The sequence below is a fragment of the Microcebus murinus genome, chromosome X, assembly GCF_040939455.1.
Source record: "Microcebus murinus isolate Inina chromosome X, M.murinus_Inina_mat1.0, whole genome shotgun sequence".
Classification (NCBI taxonomy): Eukaryota; Metazoa; Chordata; class Mammalia; order Primates; family Cheirogaleidae; genus Microcebus; species Microcebus murinus.
In genome coordinates, this window is record NC_134136.1 from 66,335,171 (window position 1) to 66,358,080 (window position 22,910).

Genomic DNA, 22,910 nt, shown 5'->3' on the forward strand with positions numbered 1-22,910 from the left:
TTTAGAAATGCCAGGTGCTTCCCATCCTATCTAAGCCAAGAGACTCCCTGGAATCCAGTCATCACTGGGCTCTGAGATTTCCCAACCATAGAAAGCTTCCAATATCCCACTTTTGTGCATGAATCTCCAATTTGGGGCATGGAGATAGAGAAAAAAGATCTGCCTCATGTCTACATCTCCTAGGGAAAATAAACTTTGTCCTCGGGACAGGTTCTATCCTCCCTCCCATCCATGGCAGAGATTTAAACTTTGCCACTCCCACTGACACACTTCACACTCATGCCTAAGGTGAGTGCCTTTTTACAGAGATAAATAGGCAGATATCTCCTCTCCCAAAGAGCTTGAGATCTTGACAGAAAGATATACCTTTTATATTAGGTACTCAATGAATGTTTGTTGGGTGAGGAAAATAATGACATATATGAATAATTCAAATACAAGGTAGAGAGTGAAGTGTTAAATTATAGAACCACAAACAAAATGCTATCTGAGTTGGAGTGGGCAGGGGCAAACCTTTCCAGAAATGGTTTTGTAAAGAGATGGCATTTTATACTGATGGAAAATGGCTGAGGAAAAAAAAAAAAAAGAGAGATGGCATTTGAGCTTGATGTAGTGTTTCTGAATGTATGGTCAGTAACAGATCCCCTGAGGTGCTTAAGAATTCCAGATCTACTGAATCCAAATCCCCAGAAGTGACACCTAGGAGTTGGTATTTCAAAGAAGTCCTCTACGTCATTCTTATACACACTATATTATAGACCATGAGAAATGGGGTAGATTTGGGTATGCTGAGAAGTGAGGAAGTACACAGCAGTAAAAGGCAATAGCATGAGTCAAGCGTCCAGGCATGAAAGCAAAATGGAAAACAGTGGCTGATTCAATGTGACTGGGGGCATTGGAAGTGGTGAAGAGGAATAATGAGGAACAAGATTGAAAAGGTAGGTTAAGGTTATATCCTGGAGGGCCTGGGGAATGCCAAGTTAAGGAATGCGAGCTTTTTTTCTGAAGGCAAAATAATCCATGAAAAGATTTGAGACAAAACAAAAATAGGAGGGTCTTGACTTTCACAGTGTCTTCCAAACCTCACCTCAAATGTATCAGAATTACCAAGATTGCTTGCTAAAAGTCCAAGCTCTGTGGCTCCACCCCAGATCTTCTGAATCAGAATTTCCTGGGATGTGGACCAGAAACCATATTTTTAAGTGATCTTTCAGGTGATTCCTGGGCAGCCAGCTTGGCATTGGTTCATGAAATGGAGATTGGGAACCACTCCTTTACTGGTAAATGTATTCCTAAAAAGTTGTTTATATGCAGAGATTTTACTATTATAATAGAGTCACTGTTCAAAATACTAGGAAAGTGGGCTATTTAGAGGCAACCTCTAGCAAATTTCCTTGTTCAGAAACAAAAAAAGAAAAAGAAATTTTCTCCAGAGTGGTTCCATAAAACGCACACCTGGTTTAAATGCAAAACCCCTAACAACTTTCAGTAAAATGTGACAACACGTTTGGATGCCTGGTATTAGTGATGCCATATGGTTACAGAAATGCACCATGGGAAAAATAATTCAAAATGTTTAAGTTTCATCTAGCTTTTCAGCAAAATGAGTGAACTCTAAAGTGATATTGAGAAGAAGAAAGTGGTAATAGGATGCGAGGCTGATAGAGCCATGGCTTCAAAATGGATATATCTATTATACTATGTAGCCATTTTGAGGTTGCAGGGTTAGTTGAGGCACCAATCTAAGTAGAGACCAGATGGCCACTCATCTCAACTCATGCTCCATTAATAATTAGACCACATGACTTCCAAGATATTTCTTCTAGCTTTAAGATTTTAAGTTTATGTTATTTGGATACTCATCTACCTCTAAGATGGGTGAAAGGAAAAAAAAGTGTGGAGGGGATATAATGTTCAAGTTATCAGTCTAATTCATTTTTATAAAATATGCATAGACACAGATGATTCTGAATCTGAAGGTTTGTTTTCTTAAGCCATGTGATATTTTAAGATTGTCATTGTCTTTTAAATAAAGCATATTTGTCATTTTCATGAAAACACCTTGGTTTGGCTAGCTGGAATATTGGCATAATAGTTTGCTTAGCACAATACTCAAAAGCCAACTTTGAGCAAGAAATTGCTAGTGTTTACCCTTTAACCTTCCAACAGCCAGGCCTGCTTCTTTTCCTCTCAGAGGGTTCCTAACCTCACCCCCAAAACTTTAAAGCTCCCCTCAATTATAACTCTTTTCTTAAGGCCCATTGCTATAAACAGACTGGAGATCAGCAATGAGTACTGACAGCAGTATTTTAGGAAAGAAATGGGATCCAAGCAAGTCTTTTGTGCACCTGTGTTGGAATCCCTCTTTCACAGGGACTGCCTGAACTATAGGAACTCTGCCCTATGCAGCTTTATATTACTCTCCACTACTGTGTAGCAGACAAGGCAAACACGGATAACCAATGCCCTGAGCCAAATTAAAATTCACAGTAATGAGACATGAAAACAAGGGCCCTGGAATAAAGCAGCTCTATGTAGAGAAGTTAAGAAAGGGTTAAATTTAACATTTGAGGTACTTTCCTGCTGATTCCTTGGCTTTTGGGTGAGAGGGTACAAGGAAAGCAATTAATTCCCAAACATTACTGTGGATCTATCAGTGTGTTGGTAGCATGGACTTGTATTTTTATTTGCAGGCTATGTCCTGGCCTGACATTTGTTTCTCTGCCCCAGGCTGAGAAAACCTGCACCTGGGTTACCCAAAAGGATCCCAATTCACATAGCATTTTTCCCCAGTGCATTTGATTTCACCTACCTTAGAAGTGGAGACGCAATGGACCTGGTGGTGAAAAACAAGCAAGATTCCACCATGGACCCAAATCTTAAAGGGCCCTGTTGTTATTAGTGCCAATGGTCACTCACTCCTGGGGGGTAGGAAGCTTCTTGGTCATATCGTCACTGTGCGTTTCTGAGGTTTGCAAGAGTCTGCATCTGAACCAAAGGACCCCCAACTCCCTAAGCCCCTTCTGGTTTCAAGGGCTCCAGGCTGGAAAAACAAATAGTCCAAAGTGATTGCAGGGGCCAGTGGACCCTGTGCAGTTCATATCAGACTGTTCTGAGGAGTGGTAAGTCACAGGGTCTATATTGCAGCTATTTTTAGTGAAACTGAATTCCTTTCCAAAGTTCTCTTGCTTCCAACTTGTTCTAAGTGCAGGAGACCAGCTGTGGTCAGATCATCTTACTGGACCAAGTCTCTGTCAAGGCGACGGGACCAAACCAGGGAGGTGGAACAAAGAGCTCGAGACTGTTGGTGCTTTGGCCCTTTCTCACTGTCTTAGACATCTCCAGAGGAGGAGGATCCTTTGGAAAGGAAAGTGTTACTACCCAGGGGAGTGGGCATTCCCCTCCAACCTGGCAGAAACCTGATAGGCAGATGACATGAGAAGGAAAAATTGAGAAGTTGGCAGACCTTTTCCTCTTTTCTCCAATTCCTGCACACACACACACACACACACACACACACACACACACACACACACACACACACACACACAGGTTCCGCAGGCCAAATCCGGATCTTGGCCAGACTTGCTAGAAGGGTCTAGAAAAGAATGTCATCATCCAGGAGCCAGGCCAGGGATGAAAGTATGAGGAAGACTGGTGTCTAGTCACTTTGCAGCTGTTATTCATTATCCTAAGAGGTAGTTTTAATGGGGGAAAATTTCATGGAAGATGTATTTTGGTTTCAAATCATGGCTAGAGGTGTTAATTCAGAAGATAGTTCTCTGGGCTACTAATTGCATTCCCAGATTCATCTAGGCAAATATTTTACCAATTGTGGGCTATGACACATTAGACATAAATGCAATTTGTTTAGCGGACCATCATCAGCATTAAAAGGAAAATAAATGAATAGAATAGAGAGTACAATAAAATAGAGTGCACTGCATGTAGTAAGAGTAGGTTCTGTGAAACTTTTGTTTCTTCTATGTATATGCATAGTGAATCTCTACTTAAGATGTATTTCTTACTGTTGATCACCATAAAATTTCACTTTTTTGGAAAATTCTGATCCAGATGATTTGTGGAGAAGAACATGAAGATAAACCGTTTGGCCACTCCCAATTTCATAAATGCTACTACTACTACTACTATAACCACTATTTTGGGGTGTTCATTATGTGCCAGGCACTATTCTAAGTATTTCATGTTCATCATCTTGTTTAGTCTTATCACAACCTTTGGTGGTACATTTATCTCAGTTTTACAGAAGAACCAGATGAGGCTCAGTACAAGTTCAAGCAGCTAGTAAGGGGAAGAGCTGGGGTGTCAACTTAGGTCTGTCTGTCTCCAAAGATTGTGTTCTTAACAATTCTAGACCACTTCCCCCCTTAATTGGCTAATACAGGGTTAAATTCATTAAACAGATATGAAAATCTAGGCTGTGTTAGATTTATATAAAATAAGAAGGACATGTTTAAAATAATAATTTAAGATTCCTAGAAATTTTTAGTAACCTCTTATTTAAAAAGAGGGTTTAATTTTGAATTAGTTGCCTATCTGACTCAGAACCCCACGCCCCAAACCCAGCCTCAGTACTCTCTAATGGACATCTGAAAAGTCAGCTGGAGGAATATAATTTTAAGGCACTATATTTTCATGGTCTCACCCCTCTTGTTGCTTCCATTCTATTCCACACAGAAATCTTGTCCCAGGGCGCATTTGGTTTTTGTCTTTTTATAGTTCGAGCTAAATCAGTTCAACCACTTTTGAGTTGATGAGGGAAAAAAAACATACTTATTTCACTTCCAAAATAAGCTTCTCTTTTGGGTACACAGAAAGCTCAGAAAAGGCTGAAACTTTAAAACTTCCCACTTCACATATGGGGACTTCTAGGTCCTCATTACTTTTAAATGTATTTTAAAAATTCCTAGTGATTTGCTCATTTTGCAAACTCCTGTGTTCTGTTGTCATTTTTGTAATTCCCATGGTACACACCCTGAGTGCATGCCCAGTATGTTATAGACTGGCCTCAACAAGTGCCACCATGTGGAATGTGTGTATGAGTGTGTGTGTGTGGGGGGGTGGTAAGTAGGAGGGAAAATATTGAATACAACCTTCTGCAGAGCCCTTTTGGCAGTGCAGGTTAGGTGAAAGATGCCCCAGAGGGGAGGTTCCCTTTTATTTCCTCGCTGCTTAAATGTGCCAGAGCCACACTCCGTGGCTACTGGCTTTAGAATGGTATTTTCTCCAGACCAGGGAAGGCTGAAATTTGACTTTACTGGCTATTGGCTTCTCTGTAGCAGTTTCTGGCCACTCATCAGAGCTCTCTGATCTCTTTGTTTGGAATGAAAACTAATTGACTCATAAACATGTGCAGAATTTCCAGGCAAGAAGTTTTCCGTTGTTACCAGGGCCACAGATGCAGTCAGGAGTCCAGCCCAAATCTCAGTTCCCCACCATGCCTCGCCTAGCAGCATCCTGGCTGGGCTTCTCTCTGAGGGGCAGATATTCACCCCCACCTGTAGCCACATCCTTCCGACACTTTTCAAAACAGGAACAGTTGTCTAAGTCCTCGCATTCTCCTGGCTATTCTATTTTTGCCAGGATGGAATAGGATATTGCAGGCGGGCTCTGGCCAGAGCTGGGCTGACTTGTCCAAAGGGAGCCCAGGACTCCCAGCCCCAGGGTGTGCTCCTTGCCCTACTTGTTCTAGTCACCACATTCATGGAAGCAGTATGGGGAGGAAAAAGAAAAGGGGCTCTACTTCTCTACCTTAGCATTCTGCCTAAAGTTTCGATGAACAAAGGATATTTAATAATAGAATTCCTCCTCTGGTATTTATAGCACCAATTGCTCAAAGCTGTTTTAGGCTTTATTTTTAAAATCCCAGCCTTTGTCACAACCTCCCCAGGAACTGGAGCAGAAGGCAGATATTAGCAGCTCCACTTTGCAGACCAGGAGACTGAGGGATCAATGAAGAGAGATACAACAAGCAAAGGCCCTTGAGAAGCACAGAGCCCATTCAAGCACTGAGACAGGATGATGATACTGTAGTCCTTCACTTACTCATTCATCCATTCATCCAATATTAAATTCTGATTCTTTTTTTAGCTGCTTCACTAGAAACCAGGGATACAGAAATGAACATGTTATGGTCTCATGTTCTTCAAAAAAGAAATTCCAAAGAATCAAAAAAGGGAGAATGAACTTAATGGTTGAAGGAGACTTGAGAGATACATCAACCAAATGTAGTGTGTGGACTTTGTTTGGACCCTGAATTAAACATAACAAATGCACGAACACATTAATGAGATAAGTGGGAGAATTTTTAATATGAACTGGATATTTGTTAAGGAATTGTTAATTTTTTAGATATAATATAATTACTGTTTTTAAATTACCTTACCATTTAGAGATATATACCAGAGCATTTATAGATTAAATGGTATGATGTTTGGACTTAGACAGAAAGGGTAAGGATATGGAAGAACCAAGAATGCTCTTGATTCTGAAATTTAAAAAAAAATTAAAAAAAAATAAATTATATTAAAAAAAAAAGAATGCCCTTGAGTTGATGATTATTGCAGCTGATAATGAGTACAGGGCAATTATTGTACTTTTCTCCTTAGTTGTGTGCATGCTTAAAAATTTTCACGATAGATGAATATAATTTTCACAAAAAGAAAAGTCACGGTACCTGCCCCAAAGGAACTCCTAGAGTTTGCATTCCCTGGAGAGTTTTACTGACACTTGTGATGAGCTCAATCTCTCCTGAGCTACAACAGTCAAGATCAAGGAACATGAGGCCCTCACATGGGCAATAGGTTCAGAAACAAGAGCATAGACAAAGCAGGACAGGAGCAGCCATGACTGATGCAGGACCTGATGTCACTTCTCTCATAATCAGGGATTTACCAGGTAACATTTGAACTGGAAAGGCCCTGAGGTCCTGAGATGGGGAAACTGGGTTAAGAAGATATAAGTGGCTTCCCAACGCTACACAGAAAGCAAGTGGAAAAATCAGCAATCTTGACTCCCACAGCAAGACTATATTCTTTAAAACAACCATGCTAGGCACTATTACACTGTCATCCCACCTCCAGATCCACAAAGACAGAGAAATCCATATTTCTTCCATTCTATTGTCCTTAGTCCAGTATTCCCTACACAGTAAGACCTTGACTGGAGTTGGATTTAATTAGGGTTGGGTCTTTAAAAGCAATTTTTCTTTCTCTTAATTTGGCATATAGTATGGGTTGAATTGTATCCATTCCCCTTGGAATTCCTGTGTTGATATCCTAACTTCCAATACCTCAGAATGTGACTATATTTGGAGATAGGGACCTTGTAGATGTAATTAGTTATGATAAGATCATCAGGATGGTATGTAGGGAACTGACATTATATTTTCCTGGTTTACGAATTAAATTTAGTGATGTATGTGCTCTGCCCAGAGCATTTGAAAGTAATGTGTTCTGGACAAGGTCCCTGTGACAAACAAGGTTGTTGCCCAGAGGCATAACAAAGGACCTGAGCTGCAAGTAAGCAAGAGCTGCCCAGCCCCATGGTAGTGGGGGTCTGGAGGCCACATGATAAACACATTGTTTCTGTGATTGCTGCTTAGCCCCATAAGATGGCTGGTTAGTCAATGACGAGTAAGACCCCTCAAGGGAGGGGCAACCTAAGCCAGCGCAGCTGCAGGGGATCAGCCTAAGAGGAACTGGGAATGAAAAATTCCCCCTGTGGCTGCCTTGCCCATCCTTGCTAATCTTGGTCTGTGACCTATGCCTGGCGCCTAGAGCAACCACCTGGAAACCTTGAGTCAGGGGACATCTGTGTCCTTAAGGGCTACGAGTTCTGGAACTTATGGCCATTGCTGTAATGCCTGGGTGGTTACGTATAGGGAACTAACTTTCATTTTTAGAGTACAAAATAAAACTGACTGGTGCATTGGACACTTGAGTCATGTAATTGTCTTTATGTGTGTCCGCAGTTTTCTTTGTGTTCTGTGTTCATCCTCCATCCTGTAAACGGGCCATGGCAATGGTAGACTTTAATCCAATATGACTGGTGTCTTTATAGAAAGGAGAAATTTTGACAGACAGATGCACAAAGAACGAAGACAATGTGAAGAGACATAAGGAGAAGATGGCCATCTATAAGCCAAGCAGGAAGGATCCTTTTTTCTTAGCCCCTGAAGAAACCAACTCTGTTGATACCTTGATCTTGGACTTCTAGTCTCCAGGATTGGGACACAATAAATTTCTACTATTGAAGCTACCATTTTGTGGTACTTTGTTATTGGAGATCTAGAAAACTTATACAGCATATGTAAGTAGGCAGCTGAGTAGGGAAGGGTATGGCTGAAGGGTGGTTGATGGAGAAGGGACTCATTGAACAAACATGTATTGTGCCCCTTTGATATGGCAGGCACTGTACAAGGCACCATGAGGGCCATAAAGATGGCCTTTTGCTCCCAGTGCCTTGATAAGTGGTAGTCATAGAGATGACACATTCACTCACAACTATCATATACAAGAAGGCAGAAAGTAATCAGAACCATGAAGGAAGTACTGATAATGTGCCAGTTTCAGGATAGACACAGAGCAGAAGGTTTGAGGCAGAGAAGTTAGCTCAGAATGGACTTATTGAAACTTTCCCTCAGGTTCAGAGCTATGGCAAGCAGAAGGGTTGGAAGTCACCTGGTTTAGTAGACTAATAGGACTTAGATGAGTCAGAGTGTTCCTACTCTGTGCTAAGCCCATGCCAGGCCCTGGCCAGGGCCAGTAGACCCAGCAATAAGCAAAAACATGGTCACCATCCTGGTGAAGCTCAAGTTGGGGAGGATGGGGGAAGTATATAACAGCTAATTGTACATTCAATTCATTCCACTTTCAGAAATTCTAAGAAGGAGATATTAAGGAAGTGTGTGTGTGTGTGTGTGTGTGTGTGTGTGTGTGTAAGAGAGAGACAGAGACAGAAAAAGAGAGACAGAGAGAGAGAGAGATCTGCTCTGAGCATGCAAAGAAAGCTTCTAAGAGGAAGTAATATATAAATTGAGACAATAAAGTAAAGGAAGTTGGTGGTGGAGGAGTGGGAGCTAGGAGGAAAGTCTTTCAAATAAAATGAAGGCTCCAAATCGGGAAAAACCTAGAAAGAAAGTCAACATGGTTGGAGCACAGACAGCTAGGGAGAATATGGCATGAGATAAAGTTAGAAAGAGAAAGAAGGAACAGATTACACAGGGCCTTATGGGCCATGGTAAGGAGTGGAAACTATCCTGAAAGCAATGGGAAGCAATTAAAATGTTCTAAACAAGAGATTGACATGCTCACAAATGCATTTTTAAAATGTCCTACTGGCAACATTGTGGGAACTTGAATGGTAAAGATAGGAATAGAAGCAAGGGACCAAATGGCCAACTATAGCAGAGAACTGGGTGAGAGATTAGAGTAGCCTGGAGTAGGGAGATGAATGAAGATGGAGAAAAGTGGACAGATTTGATAAGAATTTACAAAATAGAATCAACAAAATTAGGTACCTATTTGGAAGTGGGGGTGAAGGAGTGGGAGAAGTCAGGGATTACTCCTAGGTTTTGGAGCAAAGCAGCTTGATGACAGGGTTAGGGGTTGGGGTGAGCATATTTAGAAGAGAGTGAAAATCATTAGATCAGTTTTAGAATCCAGTGCCCAGTGCTTACTGAGCAGTACAGCAAGGGTGTAGTGACTTCACCAGGCTGAAGGCCAAGTTCATCTAAGACCCTCTCACTCAGAGAAATCCATGGACTACATGGGGTGTCATGGTGTCCCATTCCTCATTACCACTCCTGTGAGCATTTGCAAGGTAATCATGTTGGGTCTATGCTCCCTGTGATCTGTTTTCCAGAAGCTCCTAACCTGAGACCTCACATGGATGGTTTCAGCCCTTGGGCACTATAGTGCAGGCAGAGTCAAAGACAAGGAGACTGTAGATCAGTCTAAAAGTGCTAAAACAAAACACAAGGCCACTCCCACTCTCACCTCCTACTTGAAGAGACTCTTGAAGTGCTTTCCCAGATGTGAGCCCATTCTTTCTTCACAACAGCACTGTGACAAGGACAGGAAATGAAATGGTTGACAGATGTGGAGGCTGAGATCAGAGAGGTTAAGTAGCCTGTCCAAGTTACTCAGCAAATACATAATGTGTATGCTTTGGGGATTGTGATTTCTTTGTCTGAGATCTTTCTACCTCTGAGTACCTCTAGCACCGAGCACATGGCTTCGGGCTTGGCACAGAGAAGGGACACAGCAAGCACTTAGTGAAAGATATAAACTGGCATCATTCATCTTAAACACAGGAAACAGCAGCACCTTCTTAAAGCTCTCTAGACACTATCTAAAGTTCCTATCTAAAGCTATCTGGACACCCTCTCTAAAAACACAAAACATGCCCCATAAAACAGGTAGTTCTGGAGGAATTGCTTTTATTTGCTATAATTTGTTATACACACACAGTCTCACACACACACATACATTTCAAAGTGCCAGGTATAGTAAATGGTGGGGCCTAACCTTCTAGAATCCATATGATCCTTAGTTAGAAAGAATTTAGTCAAGGAAATCGCCTTCAATAGGCACAAAGATTGTTACCTGGAAAAACGAATTTGCCAGGGAAGCAGCAGACTTTCATCCCAGAAGCCTGGGGTCAGCAATAGAATTGGCAATGCTGGAGATAGGGAGGCCAGGTTAGGGGGCAAAGGCAAAAGAGGAAAACAGCTCTTTTGGTGGGAGACTCCATAGAGGCAGAGTCAGAGGCTGATGGCATGGGCCTGAGGAGAGGGCCAGCTTTGGAGCTGCTTAGGTCCTTCAGATTGGGGTCTGCATGTCATTAGAGCAACCCTACCAAAAGACCAATGGTTTTCTGGTTGGAAAGTCAAGAAGGGAAGGTAGGGAGGGGCTTCCCTGAATATATTAGGATTTTTGATTGCAAGTGACAGAAACCCAACTTAAACAGGCTTTCCCTGTCAGGCATGTCCCTTTCTGATAAGCCCAGAGACACAAGTCTACTGAAAAGAGATCTATTTTCCAATAATTCCAACCCAAATTCTAGAATTGAGTCTCATTGAACTGGATTGAGTTGCATTTCTAATCCTAAATCATCACTGTGGCCAAGAGGCTGGAATTCATCCACAGGCCAGGCCCAGGTCACATGTCTAACCCTAAGGGATCAAAGGGGGTCAATCCCAGCCAAACCAATTAGATTGAGAAGAGGGGCCAAATGGTCCCTCAATGAAAAGTTGGTGTCATCACAAAATGGGGAGATAAATGCTGGGTAGGCAGAAACAACAGAAGTCTACTGCACTGGAAGATAAGACTGTAGAAAACAATACATATGGAAATCTTTGAGGGGAATGAGCCAAGGCAGGAGACAAGGAAACAGCATTGGATGTGGATAGGAGAAGAGTGTTGGTGGATAGAAGGGGCCTTTTTTAATCCACTGGGATATTCTTTAGGAATTTTTGCCTTGTGCTTGGGGCAGCAACATAATTCTTCACAGAACTGATGAGAAAAATGGTCCTCTGCTGGGATAGTAAAAAAAAGGACGCTGGTCATGTGTTGGGGAGCAGCAAAACACATGTAGCAAGGGCTAAGCAGGCGTTTTTGGTTTTTTGTTTCTTGTTGTTTGCTTGGTTCTGTTGTCAAACCACTCTGGTCCAAGCTCCTTCATAAATCTTAGCCATTACAAAGGCTAACATGATTAGTACTGTGCAATATAAGTCCTAGAGCCAGCCAGGAAAGGGCTTTTGTACCACCCACCAGCCATAGTCTGGCTTTCCCAATTATGAAGGGACTCCAAGAGTGAGAAGGAGAAATTGAAAAGCTGTCTGTCAGCCTATTGGAGTCACTCCATTTCTTTGAGCTTTAGTTTTCTTGCCTATAAAATGCAGATAATAATAATGTGTTGGGAAATACCTAGCATCCTACCTAGTTCATGGCATATACTCAAAAATGGTAGTTCTTCTTCCATAGCTCATGCCCTACACCACCACCCCAAGGTGACATGAAAAGCCAAGGCCTTTCCCTAAAAGCATCTGTTTACTCATCAATTGAACCATAACCTGAAAGCCTGAACACAGAGGCAAACCATCCTATCCCTCTTTCCCTCCTCACTCCTTGGGGTCAGTCACATAGAATTGCCTAATGGCTTTCTCCTTATTACTTGCTGAGGAATCAGGGGGTGTTACTGGCCTGCTCATTCTGATCATCCTGCCCTACCAGTGGACTGAGAGGTTCATGGTATTTCCAAAACTCAAGTGAGCCTTAGAGGTCATCTGATCTAATTCTCTCCCCTGTTTTACAGATAAGAAGACTGAGGCCCAGAGGGGAGAAGGAGTTGGCTTAATGTCACACAGTATTTTAGGAACAGATTCAGGTGTAGACATCAGAGCTGAAAGACCAATGTCCTTTCTACTATGTCACAGCCGCTACACAGCTGCTTGTAAATCTTTTTTGTTTTCCCCAAATGTAATATACTTTATAGGCTGAACCCACTTATTTCAACATACATTTACAATAAGAGCTTTCAGAAATGAGGCAAAGGGACTAAATGAGGACTGCTTCTGAAAGGAAAGAGTCGTCCTTCTATTCATCCAACCAAGGCTGATTATGTGGAATGCGGGTGTAAGAGAAGGAGGCCCTAGGTTTGAGCCACATATTCAGAGGGCCTCAAAATCAAACTTTTATTAATCTACTCATGAATTGATGGTCACTTGGGTTGATTCCACATCTTTGCAATTGTGAATTGTGCTGCCATAAACATTCTAGTGCAGGTGACTTTTTGATGAAAAGTTGTCTTTTCCTTTGGGTAGATTCCCAGTAGTGGGATTGCTGGATCAAATGGTAGGTCTACTTTTAGTTCTTTGAGGTATCTCCAATACTGTTTTCCACAGAGGTTGTACTAATTTGCAGTCCCACCAACATTATATAAGTGTTCTTTTCTCTCTGCATCCACTCCAGCATCTATTGTTTCTATATCAACCGGGTCGGGGTGGGGTAGGAGAGGAGAGGCAGGGAGAAAACCAACTTAATGGGTACTATGAACACTATTTGGTGACAGGCACACCTATAGCTGGGACTCAAGCATTGGAAAATGATTCATGTAACCTAAAATATTTGTATCCCCTTAATATTTTGAAATTTAAAAAATGCCAAATTAAACTTTTGACATACTCTTTAAATAACAACAATAACAAGAGCAGCAGCAACAGCCAGCCAACCATAGTATTTGCTATGTAAGAGACCCTGTTCTGGGCCTTTTACAGATAATAACTCATTTAATCCAAATAAGATTATAAAACTACAGTAATATTTTAAGTGTGTGTTAAAATTATTAACATATTAATATTTTAAACATAGCACAAGTGTTGTAACCCTGTTTTGGTATCACTTCTTTTCTCAATGTATCACAAGCTTCAAACAATAAAAGAAGCCTGGGTCTATTGACCTTGGAAGGGCCCTGCCACCATCTATCATCTATCATCCATCATCCATCCATCTACCCACCTGCCCATCCATCCACCCATCTATCCAACATTGCTGAGTTCCTCCCATACACCAGGCCCTGTAGTTGGTGCCAGTGCTACAGAGATGGAGAGGACACAATGCCTGTGCTTGAGTTGCTCACAGTTTGTTTGGTGGAGGTGGAATAAATATGAACAGACAATACAGCATGGAAACCACTATGGAAACAGTAGCAGGGAGGCACAGAGGAGGGGCACCTTGCCAAATCTGTTTGGTTAATTGTTTTAGAGGGAAGTGTCTAGGAAGAGTTGCCCAAGGAGGTGATAGGTCAGAGGAGACCAGGAGAGTAAGAGTAGAAGACTCCCGAGAGAGCAGAATTCTTCAGCTGTTGCAGTCATAATACTCTTGGAATAAATATCTGATAAAAAATTATATATCTCTAGATAAATGCATATATATATACTTGTGTACATGTTTCACGTTTTCAGAGATGAGTTTAAAATCCAACTCCATCACTTGCTACTTGTGAGACTTTGGACCTCAGTAACCTAATTGGTAAAATGAGAGTAAAAATAGTATTTGTTTTTCTCTCAGGGTAGTTGTGACTGTCACATGCAAAATTGTGTGTTAAGCGCCTGCAGTGACTTGGCAATCAATAAGTCATAGTTCCTTTTCCTTTCCCTAAGTGGAATTTTATTTTCAAAAGCAATGAGATGACAACGTAGCCAAGAGGGCAAATCGATCTTTTCTTGTTTTATATGGAATCTATTTTTTTCCGCCTCTTCTATCACACAGGGTAGTCTGTGTGGCCTCATTCCCCCAAATGGCTTCTTATGGCTGACACCTTAAATTATTTGGAACACCTTAGGGTACCCAGAGATCTGATCTCTGTCAGGGCAGGAAGCAGGTCTCTCCCTTGGGGAAATCTTGCTTTCTACTTGAAAGAACTTCATTGCCTTTTCTTGTAGGGCTCTTAGAAGTTCCTCAGTCATATTCTATTCCTCAGTTTTAACAGAGTAATAGCATGGACTGGAGGTGCTGCATTAGGACTTTTGGGAAATATCTCTACCACCCCAACTAATCTCTTAAATTACCGTCTGGGGTCTGTATTAGTTTCTTATGGCTTCTGTAACAAAGTGCCACAAACTAAGTGGCTTAAACAACAGAAATTTATTATCTCACAGGTCTGGAGGCCAGAGTTAGAAATTAAAGTGTGGGTAAGGTTTGTTCCTTCTGGAGGCTCTGAGGGAGAATCCATTTCCTGCTGCCTCCCTCCAATTTCTGGTGGTTGCTGGCAACGCTTGGTGTTCATTGGCTCATAGATGCATCACTCTGATCTCTGCTGCCACATTCATGTCCTCTTCTCTGTCTCTCTCCTTTTTCTTAATAAGGACACTTATTATTGGATTTAGAGCACATTCAGATAATCCAGAATGATCTCATATTAAGATCCCTAACTTAATTACATCCACGAAGACCCTTTTTCCAAATAACATCACAATCATAGGATCTAGGAATTAGGATGTGGGCACATATTTTGGAAGTACATCATAAGACTCTATAGGCCTTATTAATATTTCTTTGACCAAAGTCCAGCCTTTTCAAGCCTGGTGTTTAGGCTTTTCCATGATGTTACTATCTTTGAGTAAAAGGAGAAAAATAATGTGTCATTTACAATTTGGTGCTAGACACAGTGCTGGGGGATGTATATGCATTATGTCATTTAATCCTCACAATTTTTGTAGGAGGCAGTTGCTGTGATCATCCCCGTTTTGCAGGTGAGGCTGAGAGTACCTCAGTAATTTGTCTCAGGTCACACAGCTATTATATAGTGAAGTTGGCATTCAAATTCATCTCTGTCTGACTCTGAAACTTAATTGAGCACAGATGCTGGGCAAGGTATGCTTCTATGTGCTTCACAAATCAAAACACATCTGAAGTTCACAAAGACGCGAAAAATTAAGTACATTATTAATAGCTCATCCCTCATAGATGAGGAACCTGAGGCACAGAGAGATTTAGTAACTTGTCCAAGGTAATAGAGCTAAAAGACCAACCATGAACCTAGATATCCTTGATCTGTAAGATTAGGAACAAAGGATTATTGAACACCTACTACATGTCAGACACTGTGCTTTTTCCCACATTGAGTCTTCCCTGGAAACCTGTAGAACAGATGCTATAATTATTCCATTTTACAGAAGGAGAAACAAGATTCATGGAGGTGAAATGACTTGTCCATATATGACAGAAGTGGAACACAGACCCTGGTATTTGCAATTGGCCAACTATGTTCTTTCCATTGGCCCTCACTGCCTCCCAGAGTTGTCATGAGGATCTAGGAAGATAATTTGTGTGACTAGGACTCACTTTGTAAAGAAGGATCTTATGAAAAACTAAGTAATTATTAGCATCCGTTTAGTATACCTTCTCCTCATCATTATCATTGTCATCATCATCAGTCTATTATTGCAGTTCCCCAAACTGAAAATTCTAAGGCCAGGGTCAGCAATTCTCAGGGGGTGCTATTGGCTTACACAGCTCTAATCTGACTCTGATATTTTTGAGAAAAAGTTACATAACCTGAGGGAAGGAGGATGAGTCGGCATGAAGCACACAGGTTGGTCACATTGTAGTCATGCTTAAAGTGTCTAATTAAGCATCAAGTGTGTGCTTCTTGGCAATAGCTGAAAAGAGGGTCAGGACAGAACCACGCATGCCCTACACAAACAAGGGTCTGAGAAAGTAGAACATGAAGGTGCAACAGAGCCAGGTGCCACCAAGGGCTTCTCAAGGTGGGCCTAGCTATTAAAAATCCTGGGGCAGGGTTGGGGACAGGGGTGAGAGGATAGAGTTGATGCCACCAGAAACAGTCTACTTATGCACAGCAGAGGTCAAAGACAGCAGAGATCCAACCACACAGGGCATGTTCCCCAATATACTAGGTTTCCTAGTGTTTCTTATTGAATGATAAAGTCAGGCCTGAACCTTCAGGTGGCCTTGACTCCTTCTTCACTCATAACTCCTGTGGGACTCTCATTGTGGTATTGGCCCTTGTCCCAGAAGTCTCCTCAGGTGTTGTGCCTATGGTCTCCACCTCTCTTTTGATAAGCTGTTCCTCTTCTACTGTGACTATATAGTTCTAGGGAGCTTCCATTCATAGCACTTCACCTCCCATCCCTGCTGCTGCTATGGGTGTCAGTCCAACTATATGGTGCTCATAAGATATAAGCCTGGCCAATCCACATCCTTTTCTGGGATTTTTCCCATTGGAGCTGGAGATAGGACCCTTTTTGTTCTCGGGACAATGGCCTGGATGGATGTGAACTTGAGGGTGCTCTGTAGTCAGGTTTCTCACCACATGGAGAATGCCAACCTCCAGCAGGAAAGAACACAGCTGACACATAAAGAGAAACGAGATGAGAGGAGGAAAGAATGCCTGAAAGCATTCTTCTTTTTGATTTCCAGCTGTCCCCAAGGCAAGCTCCATTTTTGTCTTTCCCCTGGCTTGATCATGGCAGCCAATGCATTCTTCCTTTTGGGAAGGGGTAAGCTCAATTGAGCTGTGTTTCTGTTACTTTCAACCAAACATCTCTTATACCTTCACATGCCAATAAGAGTCATAATAATTCTATGTAGTCCAACCCATTGGGTGCCTCATAACATTTCTCCGAGTCAGCTAGCCCCATTTTACAGATGAGGAAGCTGAACCACAGAGATGTGAAATTAATTTTCCTAAATCCTACAGCTGGTTGATGGGAAAGTCTGGAATCTGTGCTCTTTCCCCTCCCCCTTGCCACTAAATATTATTATTTTATCCCTGCAACACGTGTCATAGCTCTCCTTTCCTTTCTGTCTCTCCTGCCATCCACCTAGGTTAAGGACCCTTCATCGCAGTAGTGTCCTCACTAGTGCCCCTGTCATTTCCCGTCTCCGTTCCATTGTTTCCCATCAATATTCCTAAAACATACTTACTGGTTATGTAATTCACTCTGTTAAAACATATCTGAGGGCATCTTATTGCCTGCTCAATAACTTGTTAGCCCAGCATTCAAGGCCATTAACAATCTGAGCCTAATCAACCTTTATATATTTCTCTTCCTTTCCTTTGCTATTCATTCTCCAGATTTCAGCTATACCATACTTGCCCCATGCATTACTACTTCTACCCCTTTGCTTAAGTGTGTTCACTAGCTGAACTGCCCCGGGGCCCACTGTGGATATCCAACCAGTTCTTTAAGCCCCATCTCAGAGGCCATCACTTTCATAAAGCCTTCCCAGGTCCACTAATTGTCTGTCATGTTCCCCTCTCGGATTCTCATCAACCCTTCCTTCCCTACCCTCTTTTAGGTACCTTTCACATTCTGCTGGGTATTATAGCCATCCTAAGGTTTTTCTCAAAATCTTTGGCAAGCCCAGAGTGCCTGGAAGACAGAGTCTGTGTCTTGTTTCCTGATTTCATTCAACATACATTTTTCAGCTTCTTCTGCATTCCTGGCCTTGTGCTTTGTGCTGGGGATAGTTATTATAACAAAATTAGAGAATATGCTAGGCACTAGTCTAACACCTTTATCACATCAGCCCATATAATTATTATAATTCTACAAAAGTAGGTATTGCTGTGATTATTTCACAGGTGACGAAACAGAGGCACAGAGAAATAACTTGCCTAAAGTTGCACAGTTAGTGAGTAGAATACAAACCCAGGCAGTCTGCAGAGGCTGTGCTCTTGAGCACTACACCAGGCTGCCTTTGTAAGCTCTCTTCTCTCTCAGAACTCTCTTCTTAGATGATACTGTCTACTCTTTAATCTCCATTTCTTTATTCTTTCATCCACTCATACCACATAGTTTTATGGGATGCCTAGTATGAGCCAGGTAATGATGGTGATTGGTAGTATAGTGGACTGAATGATGGGTCCCAAAGATATGTCAATATGTCCATGTCCTAATTCCTGGAACCTGTAAATATCACCTAATATGGCAATGGATGTGATTAAATTAAGGATCTTGAGAGGAGAAGCTTATCCTGAATGATCTGGGTGGACCCAACATAATCCCAAGGATCCTCTTAAGAGAGATGAGGAGGATCAGAATCAGTAGAGATATGGCAATAGAAGCAGAGACTGGCATGATGGAGTCACAAGTCAGAGAATTCTGGCAGCCACCAGAAGCTGAAACAGGCAAAGAACAGATTCTCTCGTAGAGCCTCTGGAGGGAGTGCGACCCTCCTGATACCTTGATACCAGTGATACTTATTTCAGACTTCTGGCCTCTAGAAGTGTGATAAAATATATTTCTCTTATTTTGAACCACCTCATTGGTGATCATTTGTTATGGCAGCCCTGGGAAACTAATACAAACAGTGAATAAGATAAATGTGATTTCTGTTCTCATGAAATGGGCAAGATAGATACTAATAAAAAAATTAGAAGGTCACTGAGGGTTAGAAATGGGAAGTGCAGGGCACTATGAGAGCTTCTATACCAGCAAATCCAGAGCTCTCCTACCACATCATACACGTGAGGGGCACAAAGGGATGAGAGGGCTCGCTGAGCGCTGGAGGAGAGACTTAGTGTACTGAACAAGCATAGCAGCAGTGCATTTTGACCACTGCTCCTGAAAATGAATTTACAATGGCATTGCTTTATGAGACTAACAATTAAAGGACGTAGCCCTCATCCTAACTGCTGTCAGCATTTTCATAAGAGTTACACAGAGGCCCTTGTAGCCCCTCCCTCAAAAAGTGCCTCTCTCCTTGGTTAGCATAAATGTGCAGGTTCCTGTGGAGACAGTCATGTAACCGTTTATGCCAGGATGACAAGTAGTCTCCATTAAACTGGTAGTGACTGACTACAGTGCTTTTTTGAGAAAGACTCTGAAGGCACTTTCAAGTTCAGTCAGAAAGGGTGTCATGACTGATTAGCCATACCTGCCAGAGGCTACATACCATGGAATCATGCCTTTCTGACGCTCTAGACATTGACTTTCAAACTTTAGTTCACAATAGAATCACCCAGAGGACTAGTTAAAACAAGATGTCTAGGCCCCACTCCCAGAGTAGGCTTGGAGCAAGGCCTGAATATTTATACTCCGCTCAAGTTCCTAGGTGATGCTGCTGCTGTTAGACCAGGTATAACACTTTGCAAACCACTGCTCTAGAGTGCTTCTCAAACTTCAATATGAGTGCAAATCATGGGGAGTCTTTGATAAAAAGTAGATATTCAGCAGGTGTGAGTTGAAGCTCTGCATTTTGTATTTCTTAGATCCCAGGCAATGCCTATGTTATAACATGGGCTACACACACCTGGAGGAGGAAGGAGCTAAACACATTTTCTGTTCGTGTCCTCCACTCACAAATGTAATGCCTTTTCTGTCTTAGCTAAATACTTATCATGCACTGTGGCCATAACTTTTGCAGTTTGAGGTTCCACAGCAAAACTAGGATAAATTTCTTTTTTCTTCTTCACAATTTCATGGGTAGAAGATTCTTTTATTTTTATTTTTTTTTATTTCGGCATATTATGGGGGTACAGATTTTAAGGTTTCAATAAATGCCCTTTCCCCCCTCCCCCTACAAGTCTGAGTCTCCAGCATGACCATCCCCCAGATGGTGCACATCTCAGAACTCATTATATATGTATATACCCGGCCCCCTCCCCCCTCCCCCCTGCCCAATACCCTATTACTGTAGTACCTATGTGTCCACTTAGGTGCTACTCAGTTAATACCAGTTTGCTGGTGAATATATGTGGTGCTTGGTTTTCCATTCTTGGGATACTTCACTTAGTAGTATGGGTTCCAGCTCTAACCAGGAAAATATAAGATGTGCTATATCACCATTGTTTCTTAGAGCTGAATAGTACTCCATGGTATACATATACCACATTTTATTAATCCATTCTTGGATTGATGGGCACTTGGGCTGTTTCCACAGCCTTGCAATTATGAATTGTGCTGCTATAAACATTCGAGTGCAGGTGTCTTTTATGTAGAGTGTCATTGGATCGTTTGGGTAGATGCCCAGCAATGGGATTGCTGGATCAAATGGTCCAGGAGTTTCTTCGTTGAAACTTTGGGGTTTTCTAAATATAATATCATATCATCAGCAAACAGTGAAAGTTTGATCTCTTCTGCCCCTATTTGGATACCTTTAATTCCACTTTCCTGTCTGATTGCTGTAGCCAGGACTTCCAGCACTATGTTGAATAGAAGTGGAGATAGTGGGCAGCCTTGTCTGGTTCCAGTTCTAAGTGGGAATGCTTTCAGTTTTTCCCCATTCAGTATGATGTTGGCTATGGGTCTGTCATATATGGCTTGTATCATTTTTAGGTATGTCCCTTCTATGCCTATTTTCTTAAGTGTTCGTATCATGAAAGGGTGTTGAATTTTGTCAAAAGCTTTTTCTGCATCTATTGAAAGAATCATGTGGTCTTTGTTTTTGCTTCTGTTTATGTGGTGAATTGTATTTATAGATTTACGTATGTTGAACCATCCCTGCATCCCTGGGATGAAGCCCACTTGGTCGTGGTGGATTATTTTTTTGATAAGCGTCTGGATTTGGTTAGCTAAGATTTTGTTGAAAATTTTTGCATCTATATTCATTAGGGATATTGGTCTGTAGTTTTCTTTTTTTGTTGCATCCTTTCCTGGTTTTGGTATCAGAGTAATATTCGCTTCATAAAAGGTGTCGGGAGGTTTCTGTTCTTCTCGATGTTGTGGAATAGTTTCTGCAAGATATGTACTAGTTCTTCTTTGTAAGTGTGGTAAAATTCGGGTGTGAAGCCATCTGGACCGGAACTTTTCTTTTTAGGGAGATTTTTAATTGCTGTTTCTTTTTCAGCTCTTGAGATTGGTCTGTTCAGGGAATCTATTTCTTCCTGATTGAGCCTAAGGAGGCTGTGTGTTTCTAGAAATTTGTCCATTTCCTCCACATTTGCCAATTTGTGTGAATAAAGATTTTTGTAGTACTCATAAATTATATCTTGTATCTCTTTGGGATCAGTTGTGATATCTCCTTTTTTGTTCCTGATGGAGCTTATTAGAGATTTCTCTTTTCTGCCTTTCGTTAGCTTAGCCAGTGGCATATCAATTTTGTTTATTTTTGCAAAGAACCAACTTTTTGTTTTGTTAATCTCCTGAATAGCTTCCCTGTTTTCAATGTCGTTTAGTTCTGATTTGATCTTGTTGATTTCACTTCTTCTGCTGGGTTTGGGCTTGGTCTGTTCTTCCTTTTCCAGCTCTTTGAGTCGTTTCATTAGATTGTCTATTTGTGATCTTTTTGACTTTTGGTTATAGGCATTTATGGAGATAATCTTTCCTCTCAGAACTGCTTTAGCTGTGTCCCAGAGGATTGGATAACTTGTCTCTCCATTGTCATTTTCTTCATAGAATTTTTTTTATTTCCATCTTGATTTCTTCATTTATGAAGTAATCATTTAGTAGGAGGTTGTTTAATTTCCACATTTTTGTGTAGAAATGTGAGTTTCTGTTACGGTTGATTTCTACTTTTATTTCACTGTGATCTGAGAAGGTACATGGTATGATTTCTATGTTTTTAAATTTCTTGAAGTTTACTTTGTGTCCTAGGATATGGTCAATCTTAGAGAATGTCCCGTGTGCTGATGAGAAGAACGTATATTCAGTGGATTTTGGGTAGAATGTTCTGTAAATGTCAGTCAGACCCAATTGTTCTAGAGTTTTGTTTAAGTCCATTATTTCTTTATTAATTTTCTGTTTGGAGGATCTGTCTTGTGCCGTAAGTGGGGTGTTGAAATCTTCGGTGATTATGGAGTTGCTATTAATCCATTTGCTTAGCTCCAGTAAGGTTTGCTTTATGAATCTGGGTGCACCTAAGTTGGGTGCATATATATTTAAAATTGTTATCTCTTCTTGTTGAACTGTGCCCTTCACCATTATATAATGACCCTCTTTGTCTTTCACTACTTTTGTTGCTTTAAAAACTAAATTGTCTGAAATTAGAACTGCCACGCCAGCCTTCTTTTGGCTTCCACTTGCCTGGAATACTGATCTCCACCCTTTTACTTTCAGTCTATATGCATCCTTGCAGGTTAGATGTGTTTCCTGAAGACAGCATATACTTGGCCTGTATTTTCTTATCCATTCAGCCAGCCTATGTCTCTTGAGTGGAGAGTTTAAGCTATTCACATTTATTGAGAGAACTGATAGGTAAGGTAGATTACTGTTCATTCTGTTGGGTTGGATGTTGTTGCTTAGATTTCTATCTTGAGCCATTGTAATATCTGGCCTTTAATCTTTGGGTTTTGGTTGTTTTTATATTCGTGGGTTATTATTATGATGTTCTGTGCGTAACGCTGTTTTGAGAACTTCTTGTAGGGCTAGACTTGTCTTGGTGAATTCTCTGAGCCTTTGCTTGTCTGAGAATGTCTTT